Source organism: Cornus florida, unplaced genomic scaffold (assembly GCF_030987335.1).
Source record: "Cornus florida cultivar Cherokee Brave unplaced genomic scaffold, ASM3098733v1 CherokeeBrave_3.0.0_Hap2_Chr05, whole genome shotgun sequence".
Taxonomy (NCBI): domain Eukaryota; kingdom Viridiplantae; phylum Streptophyta; class Magnoliopsida; order Cornales; family Cornaceae; genus Cornus; species Cornus florida.
Genome location: NW_026775575.1, coordinates 71,752,951 through 71,765,939, shown reverse-complemented (window position 1 = coordinate 71,765,939; position 12,989 = coordinate 71,752,951).

Sequence of the window (12,989 nt, the reverse complement as noted above, 5' to 3'; positions counted from 1 at the left end):
CATGGCTCAATTCGATAGAATTTAATTAAATAAAAATAATTAAATTCCCTAGATTCTAATTCAATTCCAAATAACCTCAAATTAATACATATTAAAGAACATGGCATGGTCATTACCTATATCCATTCTAAAACTCAATTAGGTTATTGGAATAACAAAGTAGAACTCTAATTAAATCATGCTAATTTAATTACCAAGGTTCTAAAGCAACTTCAAATGGTCCACAATTAATATATACTAGTAAACAAGTCATGGCCAATACAAACATCAAGTTAAAACCTTAATTAAGCTAATGGGACCACAAAATAGATTTTAATTAATTCTTTTAATTAAAATCTCTAGATTTTCAAACTTAACCAAATACTCTCAAATTAACCTATGTTGGAAAGCATGTCAAGAACTAATGTAATATCACATTACAAGTTTATTTCATTCAATTTAAGACCATGTGAATTAAACTTTCACTAAAGTTAAATATAAATTAAAAGTTGCAATTCTCATGCAATTAATCTCAATTTAATATATGTGAACAACTATACCTAAGCTTAATTTCTAGCATGCCACAATTCAATTCCAAGTTGTATATCACCATGAGGATTAAATCTTAAACAAGGAAATTAATTAAATAAAAGGTTTCAAAACCTCACCGAATATTCTAAATCAAATATATGTGAAGCTATATGGCATGTAGATCAAGATTATTAAGTCGGAATTCGAATGGAGTGAATAGTGCACTCGGGGCAAATTAATTAATCAAATTAATTAATAATTACTAATTTTCAAAACACCTCCAATTACTTTCAAATTCAACTATGTTGAAGAGAATGCTAAGGCCTAATGTAATATGCTAACACATATTAATTTCAAGCTAGTTAAGGCCATGTGAATTAATCTTTCACCTAAGATAAATATTAAATAAAATCTTTAATACTTATTCAAATGTTCCAATTTTAATACACGACAATGAGCATATCAAGGGGCAATATAAAATCATGCTACATGTTTAAACCAAGTCATGAGCAACCGGGAAAATTAGATCCCGTACGAGAAAAATAAATAATAAAATCTCTAGATTTTATATTTAATCGTGCAAACAAGTAGTATAAGTATCACAAGCATGCTATATAACAAGAATTTAAACCTAAAACATCTCCTACCTTAATTTGAGATGAAAATCTCAAAGGCCCACCAAAATAAAAGTGCTCCGAATTCGACGATACCGAGAGGTTTTGTCGGAGACAACACCGTAAACATAACCCCCATCAAAGCCCCATCAAAATCATAACTTGACCTCAAAACCAAACTCAAGAAATGATCAAAACTGAATTCTAATAAGGGGGAAAGGTAGAGCACGGCGAGGGGAACAACAAACGTTAAGGCCGAAGACTTTCCATCAAGGAAAAGTGAACCAAAAGAGGAGAGAGAAGATGGCAGCACCCCTTGGGCTGCCATGGGAGCTCCAGGTCGTGCATGAAGAGGGGAGAAGATCAAAAATGAAATATCTCACCCCCCTTTTATAGAAATCTCAAAAAGTGCCCCGAATAGGCCCCGCCGAGTCCGAAAAAGTAAAATTTGAGCAGACGCGCTCAAATGGCAAAACTTTGTGAACAAAAAAGATTAAAAATGATAAAATATGAACAAAGGAAGAAACAACGTCAAAAACTGACTCATGAGTAGAAAGTTATGCCCAAAACAAGTTTGGCGAAAACTGGGGCCAAAAACCCTGAAACTGGAAAACATCGACCAGGAGGAAATTCCAAGAGTACACAACTCGACAAAATGTGAAAATAAATCCCGTACGAGGATCCCAGGCTCAAAACAAGACATTTTGCAATAACTTTCACTAATTGCACAATGGCCCCTCCAAAAAGTGAAAACTGCACTTATGGCCCAGAATGAAAATATCTTCCAAAAATATTTTCTTAAAAACCCCTAAAATAAAATATCTTCCAAAGATATTTACGAAAAACACCCCAAGAAAAGAAAATAATTTCAAAGAACTTTGCATCCATTCCCCCTATGGACACCGGGAGCAACTAGAGTACTTTCTTGCAAAAGTAAAGATACGTATTTCATGGAAACCACTCAAGATGAAGGCACGTGAATTCAAAAACCAACTCCGAGCATGAGAAGTGAGGTTGTACCAACAATATGACAAATGGGGAAAAGACAGAATAGGGAAAAAGATGAAATAGGGAAAATGACGAAAGACGCATAGTGTCCGAAAAGTGAAAATACAGAAATGACTCAGTCCTCAAAGGAAGTTGTCAATCCACAGAAAAGAGTCTCAGGAACCAATTTTGAGCACTTGAGATGACACTAAGCGACACGAAATAGAGCTCAGAAAAGAAAATTAAACGAAAATAGGGTGTAGTCTTATACATGCTCACTAAGCTAAAGATTATCAACCCTTCAATCATATGATAAGAGCACATGAAGCTAAAAATCAAGAATAAACCATCAAAGGGAGAACCTAAGCCATGGCCTATCAAATTTCTCAATAACATGCCATTAAAACCATTCCACAATCTCATTTTCATTGTCACCATGAAAATACAAGCTATACAACCATGAGAATATACATTCTAAGACAAGATAGTAGATTCAACATGATCATTTATATCAATTTCAGTTTATTACATCAAGTGCAAGCTCTAGATTATGGAAAAACCACAAAAATACATAATTTTCCCCAAAATGAAATCAAAACTAGAACATACTTACAATGAAGGGCTTCATCACCTCCCTAGAAAGGGAGTTAGTTACCCATAGGAGCAATGGAGGAAGGAGAAGAGATCATCATCCCCACCATTTTGCACATAGGAGCCACCCACAAGCCAAGCTCTTAAGAACACTCATTTCTCTCTCTAGAACCTTACAAAAATGAGAGATCCCTCATTTCTTACCCATACATGCCTTATTATATCCACCTTATCCTTCCATCTATCCCTAATTTCATGGTTTAGAAATCTCTAGAAGGAAGCTTAGTCATTCATTCAGTCAAAGGGGATAACTTTGAGTAAAATCATGGAGTGGGTGATTAGATCTTTGCAAATCGGCGGGTGCAGGGTAGGCGCCCACTGGCGCACGAGCTCGCTGCCTATTTTGGCAGGTGCCCGCGGATGTTCCTCAACTTTGAGCACCATTGGTAAAAAGGCCATAACTCCCTGCTTCAAACTAAAAATGACAAACCATTTGATGATTTGGGAAGCTAACTCAAAGATCTAACTATATCATGTTTTAATGGAAGTCCAATTATCAAGTTTGGTGGGTCGAAAATGAAGAGCAAAGTAGAACTTCACTGTTGCCAGGCTATTCTGTGCAACTTTGGTAAAAATTCCATAACTCTCTGCTTTAAACTCCAAATAAAGAACGGTTTGATGATTCGGAAAGCTAATTCAAGGATCTAAGTACGCCTTGTTTTAATAGAAGTCCAATTCTCAAGGTTGTTAGGTCAAAAATGACAAGTAAAGTTAAACTCCACTGGTGCCAGGCTAAACTTCAGTATTGCACACTTCGATATTCAAGAACTCATCAAAACACCATTTTTATTCCTTTTTGGGAAACAAACCTGAAAATATATAAAAACATGCAAATGAAGATAATTTATATAAAATAATCAAATAATGGACTTAACTAATGCAAATAAAGGCGCTTGAATATGTAATATTCGGCGCTTATCATTTGCCATCCATGCCTAGTTTCAATTAATGTCACACACACACACACACAAGTTACAAGTCAACTTCCCTATTAATATACAATTGCTAGTGACTAGTTAAGTCAAGCTTAGTGGTGAACTCTAGTACCCCAAGTCCTCCCCTTTATATCTTTCTCTACTTTATTAATCATTGAATTTTGTTTACTTTAATTTGATTTGCATTATAGCTTAATCAATCAATCTAACTAATCTTTGATCACTCGACCTACTAACCCTATATATTGTTTCCATTGCAACGGTACCCACAATCCATTAGGATGATCACTACTCACCCTAGCTATATTTTTAGTTAGAGGTAGTAGTGGCTTTTACAAATTTAAAACTTGGCCACACTATACACTCACACTCTTTGCACACTTTTAGACGTTTGTGTCATGTCAACACCAAGTTTTTGGCGCCGTTGCCAGGGATTGAATTGGCTATGCCGTGTTTTGGAAACAAATAGGAATTAGTACTCTTTCGATCGTGTCTTTTCTTTATTTTTTTCTTAGTTAATTATTGTGTTTGTTCTTGATTGACTAGGTGCATTGAGTGAAGGAAGTTGAGCAAAGGAGCTTTTTAAGTTAGGAGCTAACCAAAAGAAAAGAAAAAGCTAAAAATCTAAATATTGCAAAGCTAAAGTTGAAAAATTAAATTGAAGTTACTTACGGACTCTTTGTGAGATCTTTCTAACTTAAGCTCTAGTTAAATCGTCGGCTCGCTTGGAGGCTTTTTTTTATTCTTAGGTAGATCATGAGCCCATGTGGAGGCAATTTACTTTTCTTTGCATGATTGTTCAAGAATGGGAGTATGGGATCATTGTATGTGAAGATTTGTTGATTTGTTGTGGGGGCGAAGTGCTTGTTACTTGCTAATTTCTTGTTATTGTTTTTGCTAGTGCATGCATGGTCGTAGGTTATTAAATCTTACCCTTGTCCCTCTTAATTTTCATCTTGAATCGATTGTTCGTAATCCTAGGGGAAGAGGTAGTTCTCATCACTCCATCTCATCAATGGAGGAGCAAAATAATGACCATGTGGAGGACCTTGGTTACATAGACCAACGAGGCATCCTCCACCCTAACGTGCATCATAAAAACATCCAAGTACCATTAGGCATGCCTATACCATTTATTCCACCATAAAACAAGGCCAAATTCCATTGGGAATGCCTCAACCAATCTTTGCTCCATAACCTCCTATGCTTCAAGCTAACCACAATGTTCGAGTAGCACCATTGGTTGTAAATCCCCCTCTTGCTTTAAGAGACCATTATGTGCCTAATGAATATAATGCACCTACTTGCATTTAATTGCCTCCATTTAGAGCACATCATTATTAAATCAAACCACAAACCATTCAAATGCTTCCTAACTATAATGGACTTCCAAGTGAAGAATCTTATAAGTATTTGGATGAGTTTCTTGAAGTGTGTTCCACTGTGAAATACTTGGACATGCCAGAAGAAGTGTTATGACTCAAAATTTTTCCTTTTACCCTTAAAGACAAGGGAAAATATTGGTTTAACAATCTTAGGCCTTTTTCGATAACTTCTTGGGTAGAAATGGAATAAGAGCTCTTAAAGAAGTACTACCCGATTTCGAAGACCAATGCCACGAGAACTTTCATTCGTGAATTTTCTCAAGGGGATGGGGAAATGTTTCATAAGGCATGGGAAAGATTCAATGATTTTCTTAGGAAGTGCCCATATCATGACATACCTAAGTGGCAATTAGTTCAATATTTCTTTGAAAGTTTACTGGATAATCATAAGGGTATGGTTGATGCATCGATGGGTGGTTCTTATCTTGATAAGCATGATGTGTGTCAATTGTATGAAAGTATGAGTGAAAATTCCATGCATAGATCTTTATCTTCTAAAAATGGTAGAAATCTAGGTGGAAGGAAGAATGTTGGCTTATAGCAAGTTGACAACTCCAATGATATAGCCGCCGAGATGAAATCCTTATCTCAAAGGTTTGATCAATTTTTGATCAACCAAACTTCGGTGAATCAAATGTCTTCGTCCCCTAATCATGTTCATCATCGTGCATCTAATGAATCATGTATGACTTGTTCAAGTGTGTTACATTCTACTTCAAATTGTCCCCATGAACATATGTGAAATGACAACCATGAGAAAGCAAATGCCATTTTTGTTAACCAAGGGAATAATCCCTATGGCAATCATTATAATCCAAATTGGAGGAACCATCAGAACTTTTCTTGGAAAAGCCAAGGGGAAGGCTCAAACCCTCCCCAAGGTGGTTTTCAAGGAAAGTATGTTCCACCTCCAATGCAAAGCCAAGGTTCCCAAGGTTTTAGATCATCATCATTCCAATCACATGGAAACCAATTCTCTAATTCTCATTTCCCAAATCAATCTTATTCTCAAGGAAACTCTAGGAGTCCCGCTTTTGAAGAAAAAGTTTTGACCGCTTTAGGCACTTTGTAGGCGAACACTCAATTACTTCATTCTCACTTTCAATCCATTGCTAAGCTTGAAGCCCAAGTAGGGCAAATAGCTAGTACTTTAAATGCTAAAGAGAAAGGGAAAATGCCTTTAAATGCCCCACTAAAGTAATAATGTGTTGTGGAGACTCATTCCTCATCGGAAGGTGCCACAATTGACCATGTCAATGCGGCAACAACCTTAAGGAGTGGGAAGATTATGGACAATAAAGTAGGCATGTCTAATGAAGAGAGTGAACTGGTGCAACCAAAAGTTGACACCTATCCCATTTCACATTTTATTCCTCCTTGATTACATGTGTATGATCATCATATTGAGAAAGCTTTGAAAAATGATTTGAAAGATGAATCAAAGCATAATTTGAAAAAGGACTTGAAAAATTCTTGTGTTGATGATGTTTCAAAGAAAAATTTTGAAAAAGCTTTTGAGCCGAAAGCTCCATTTCCGGATGCCTAGAAATGATCCACTTATCTTGATAAATAAAAGACCAAAACCAATGAAATCATTGAAATGTTTAGGCAAGTGAAGATTAATCTCCCACTTTTGGATGCAATTAAGCAAATTCTGGCTTATGCCAAGTTCTTAAAAGATCTTTGTACCCAAAAGAGGAAGAATAAAGCCTAGCACCAAGAAAAGTGGTCTTGACCGAGCAAGTGAGCTTTATTTTGCAACATAACACTCTCCTAAAGTTCAAAGACCCCAGTTCACCTACTACTTCTTGCATCATTGGTGACCACGTCATCAATCGGGCTCTCTTAGACTTAGGAGCAAGTGTTAACCTTCTACCATACTCGGTATATGTTAAATTAGGCTTTGGAGACTTGAAACCGACGTCGGTAGTTTTATAACTTGCCGACCGATCAATCAAAAAACCTAGGGGTATCATTGAGGATGTTTTGATTAAAATTGATAAGTTCTTCTTCCCGGTCGATTTTGTTCTCATTGACACGGAACCGGTTCCGAATCCCAAGAGCCAAATTAACGTTATTCTTGGCCATCCTTTCTTAGCAACTTCAAATGCCAACATCAATTGTAGGACGGGGATAATGAAAATCTCATTTGGCCATATGAAAGTGAAGTTGAACATTTTTAACCCAACCCCGAATTCAATGGACCAACATGAAAAAGTGTGTGTTGTAGAGGAGTGTGTAAACCATGAATTTGATGAAGTTAAGTCTTTACTTGATGTTGAACATTTCCATGGTTTGTCTACCAACTTGAAAGCACAGAAAGTTGCATTAAAGTCAAGTATTCCAAGGGCATGGACGCCCAAGAGTTGTTTTGACCAAGGAATGTCAATGTCGTTTGAATCAAATCCAATGAGTTCCTTAGGGAGCAATTTGTTGGGTGGGATTCAAAAATCCATTCACCCCGTCAAGGAGGGGTTGCATAACAAGATATTTGATCCGAGCTAAAAAAGCCCAAAGCCTTGCTAGAGACGTTAAAGATTAGTAAATGTTTCGTAGGGTTTGCAACCCTATTCCTCCCTCATTTCTATTTTGCATTTCATTTCTTACGTCGTCTAGATAATGTTTTGGGGTTTATACACACTGATAGTAGCTATGATTGAGTATGCATGCACTTTCATTCTGAAAATAGGCATCTTGTTCCTGTTCGATTGATATCAAAATAAGTTCGATCGATCGAACATCCCTTCCTGCATCCAATCATTTCTCTATTCCATCGATCGAAATTTTCCTGCATAAATCAGCTCTCTGTGTATCGATTGAAAATTTTCTTAAATCGATTTCAAAGTTCCTAGATCGATCAAACTTTTTCTTAGATCAATCTTCACTCCACACTTAGAAATTTTTTTGAGATTCATGAAAAAGGCCTCTCTATGCATCATTCGAACTTATCTGTAAGTTTTCACCTGTTCGATTGATCGAAGTATCTTTCAGATCGATCTTGCATTGATCGATCTGTAACCCCTTTGTTGACTTTGATTTGACTTTTGAACTTTTAATTTAATAAAAATCCAAAAATATTTTGAATTTTTAGTTTATTTAATTTTATTCTCAAAAATTTCAAAAATATATTTTTTTAATTTTAGAAAACTTTTCAAAAATTTAAAAATATTTTCATTTTATCTTATTTTTATTTTATTTTTTTTTTCTATTTTTTTTTTATCTTAAAAATATTTTCAAAAATTCCAAAAGATTTTTATTATCCAAAAATCCAAAAAAAAAAAATATTTTCTTTTTAATTCTATTTTATTTGAAATTTTCCAAAAATCCATAAAATATTCTCAGTTTTTTTTAAAAAAAATATATATATTTCAAAATTATATTCGATCGATCTGAGATTTTTCTAGATCGATCGAACTTGTCGAGACCAGTTTTTTAAATAAAACCCTAGGGTCATTTTGATCGATTTGTAAACCGATCTCAGACCCTCATCTCTCGCTGCTACAACACCTTTTCTTCCCAACCTCCGACGACTCTCCGGCAAGCTTCCAAGGCCTCGAATCTCTCTCCCTCATCTCAGATCTACTCATCTCTCTCGACCTCCACTTCTCTTATCCGTTTTGGTAAGTTGAGTTATAATTTTGGTTTTTGAGTTTCAATTATATAATTTTTTATGTTACCATGTTAGATCTGAGCTTCCCATGTTTGATTCTTGCCATCTTTAAGGTGATAAAGCATGTGTATATATGTGTATATATATGTATGTAGCTTTTTGTATATATTTTCATTTCCAAATGTGATTTTGGGGGTCACCTGCCAAGACAAGTGACCAATATTGTGTTGTTGTTGTGTGAGAGGGCCCCACAAGCTTGCTTGGGTGTGCCCGTGCCATCCACGTCACAGATCTATGACTATTTACATTCTTTGCAGAGTTCGATCGATCTCTATTTTTCTCAGATTGATCTAGTAAAGATCGATCTCACTTAAGTCCAGATCGATCCAACTTGAATCGATCTCATATTTTCCTGATCGATCGAACTTCACAAATTTGCCCATACACTTCACACACCATCTTCTGTATTATATGTTATCTTATTTATGCCCAATATCTATGTTTTCCACATTGGATGCATTCTATACTTATATTGTTTAGCATGTTTTACTTGGCCACTGCTTATTCAGCTACATCATCACCTGCATAGATTCATGATTACTATTCTGAGTTGTCTATCTTATTTGGCACATGTTTCTATATACTGTGTTTTAATTCATTATGCCAGTACTAACTTATTTTGCAAGAGTTTTTCTTTCTGTTTTGTAGTCCATGGCTAGGGTAAAGACTGATGCCCGTAGGCATTATCCACGCCGAGTGAGGCAGCGAGTAGAGGAGCAAGCAGGACCATCTCATGTTGAAGACCCAATCCAGAGCCAGCTATAGAGTAGGTTCATGAGGCTGAGCAGACTGAGTAGCCTGAGCAGTTAGAGTAGTTAGAGGCAGATCTAGCTCAATCCCCATCAGCCGACTCTAGACTACAGTCTTCAGCCTCTACATCATCTTCTGCAGCTAAGACTGCGCATATACCTTCTCCCTCACCACCACCGGCACATCCAGGCCAGGACCGCGACAGACCTACTAGGAGATACTCACACCTTGAGGTGGCGCATGAGTCAGTATTTGATATTGTTTTCTTCTCCCGGTATCTCCTGACCCAGTCCGCTTACGATGATATTGAACGGAGGGGCATTTCAGCTATTTTGGCCCCAGTTACATATCTAGTTTACCCGCGGCTTGTTCGGTTGTTCTACCAGAACCTCCGGCCGGCCCCAAGTAACTTGTTAGAGCTACACATTACCATTGATGGCCACCCCATTTGGATCACAGTTCTTTGCCAGAGCTTCTTTGTAATGACCCGAAAAGATACCAAAATAATAATAAAAATCTATAAAAATTTCGGCATGACCTCCGCCGAAAATGTCCCTCAACAACTTGTTGAAATACAAAAATAAATGCAATGGCCTCACTGGACCTTAAATCTAACTTATCCTATCCCAACGCACAATTCAGATATTATACTATATTTCCAAAATGGTTACATACATACAAAAGTCCCGTTCCTCCATCTCATCCAAACAAGGGACACATCCGTTACTTCAAGTTACAGTCCATAATTGTAGCTTAAATTTTAAAGTCTATAGCTTACAACATTATATCAACTAAACTAAAGTTTCACAAAATATTTAAGACTACATTTACAAAATATATATTAAAGTTCTAATACAAAAGATAGCAAAATAAAATAGATCTCCAAGCTAGTCTAAACCAGTGGTGGATCGTCGTCCGCTACCTCTTTTCCGTGTCCTGAAAAATGTTTAAAAAAATGGGGTGAGTATAAGCTCAGTAGGAAGTGTCTAAGACACACTTCTTATATCCCCGTGAATCCTATACAAAGAATGGATAAAAAAGGACGGGGTCATACCATGGGGAAAACATAATCTCAATCACAACAACAAGCATAGTATAAATAACATCCAATCACAAATTTCCCACATGTACCATGAAGTGCAATGTCATGCCTATGCTACTCCCCGTTTCTGAAACAATTCCATTTCAACAACCAAACCATTAATGTAATTTGACCCAAGGCACCTCCAAGGCGTCAGATCCGGCCTAATTAAGTCAACTACATTCCTTTCTAGACTACACTAACATCACGGACCACTAGGCGCTTCCTAGGCGTCCGGTTTTCGCAACAGTTTTAGGAAATATTTTTCCCAAAACAATTTTATTTGTTCTAACAATTATTTTCCCCCTTTCTCTTTCCCAATGGATGCATGAATGCTTCATGCTTCAAATTATCAATTTAACTCTATGTTTTAACACATTTCTATTTACATCATCATCACAATTTAATGAAAATTTCTAAACATTCATTTCCTTTATTTATTTATTTATAACCATAACACCCATTTTTTTGTTGAAGACAATAAATAAATAAATAAATAATCATGGAACATACAACACATCGAACACTAAGCATGCTCATTTACCATAATGAAAATAGACATGCATATGAGCTCAAATAATACATGGAACCCAATTATCATTGTAATTACATATAACTACAACAACAAGCTAAGTAATTAAAATTTAGCATGCTTAAGATCAAATTTAAGGGGAAAAATTCACCACAGGCCAGGAAATTGTAGATTAGAACACCCCTACCTCAAATTGAAGAAAACCCCCAATTTAAGCCCAAGAACCCTAGAATTTTGAACTCCCTAGAGTACACCAAATGATGATTAACTCCTATCAAATTGACAGCCTCGACGAGCTCAACAACTTTGCTTCACAATGTTCTACCAAATTCCCAAAGGAAAAAGCAAGATCAAGGTTTGAAGTTGCAAAAAAAAAAAAAAAAAAATTGAAACTGCCGAGAGCAGACTGGTTGCAGTAAGAGAGAGAAAAAAAATAGTGGATTCGTATAATGGCCTTATGGCCCTTTTGTGTGTTTATAACATGGGTGGAGCCCACTTGCTTTATTTCTTTTAACATTAAATATATATATATATATATATATATATATATATATATATATATCTCATAAATATTACATTCTCCCCAATTTTAAAAGATTTCGTCCCCGAAATCAAACCATACCTGAGGAAGAAAACAACTCTAGATACTTGGAGCGAACCTCCTGTTTGAGCTCCCAAGTAGCCTCCTCAACTCCATGATGCCTCCAAAGAACCTTTACCAATGGTATCGTCTTTTTCCTCAACACCTTCTGTTGTGTGTCAAGGATCTGAATTGGTCCCTCCTCATAGGAAACAATCTCATCAATGTCCACATTAACCCAACTCAAAATGTGAGATGGATTAGGCTCGTACTTCCGTAACATCGATACATGGAAAACATTATGGACCCTGTCCATCTACGGTGGTAATAATAATCTGTAGGCAACCTCTCCTACACGGTCCAAGATCTCAAAAGGTCCAATGAATCGTGGCGACAACTTGCCACTCTTCCCGAACCTCATCAACTCCTTCTTTAGAGAAACTCGAAGAAAAACATGGTCTCCCACCTTAAAGGATAGTGGTCGTCTCCGCCTATCTGCATAGCTCTTCTGTCGGCTCTGAGCTGTAAGCAATCTCTGTCTTATCAGCTTAATCTTCTCGGTAGTCTCGAGTACAATGTCGGGTCCTAAGGCGGTTGTCTCGCCCACCTCAGTCCAACAGATAGGAGACTTATAAGATCTACCATACAACACCTCAAATGGAGCCATTTGAATACTTGCCTGATAATTGTTATTGTAGGCAAACTCAATAAGTGGAAGGTGATCCTCCCAACTACCACCCAAGTCAAGTACACAGGCCCGAAGCATATCCTCCAACATCTGGATGGTACGCTCCAACTGGCCATTCATCTGTGGATGGAATGTCGTAATAAGGTGCAACGCTGAGCCAAACGCTGCTTGAAGTCCTTCCCAGAACTTCGAGGTGAACTTGGCATCCCTATCTGAAACAATAATCACTGGAATTCCATGCAATCTTACAATCTCTTTCACATAAAGTACACCAAGCGCCTTTGCATCATCTGTTGCCTTAATAGGCAAGAAGTGAGCCGTCTTAGTCAATTTATCGATAACGACCCATATGGCTTTATTTCCCCTCCGTGACCTAGGAAGACCTGTCACAAAATCCATTACAATCTCCTCCCATTTCCACTGCGCTACCGGCAATGGCTGCAATAAACCAGCTGGTCTCTGGTGCTCGGCCTTCACCTGTTGACAGGTAAGGCACTTAGCTACAAACTATGCAACATCCTTCTTTATTCCATTCCACCAATACTGATGTCTCAGAGTGTGATACATTTTGGTACCACCCGGATGAATTGCAAAGCGGGAAGTGTG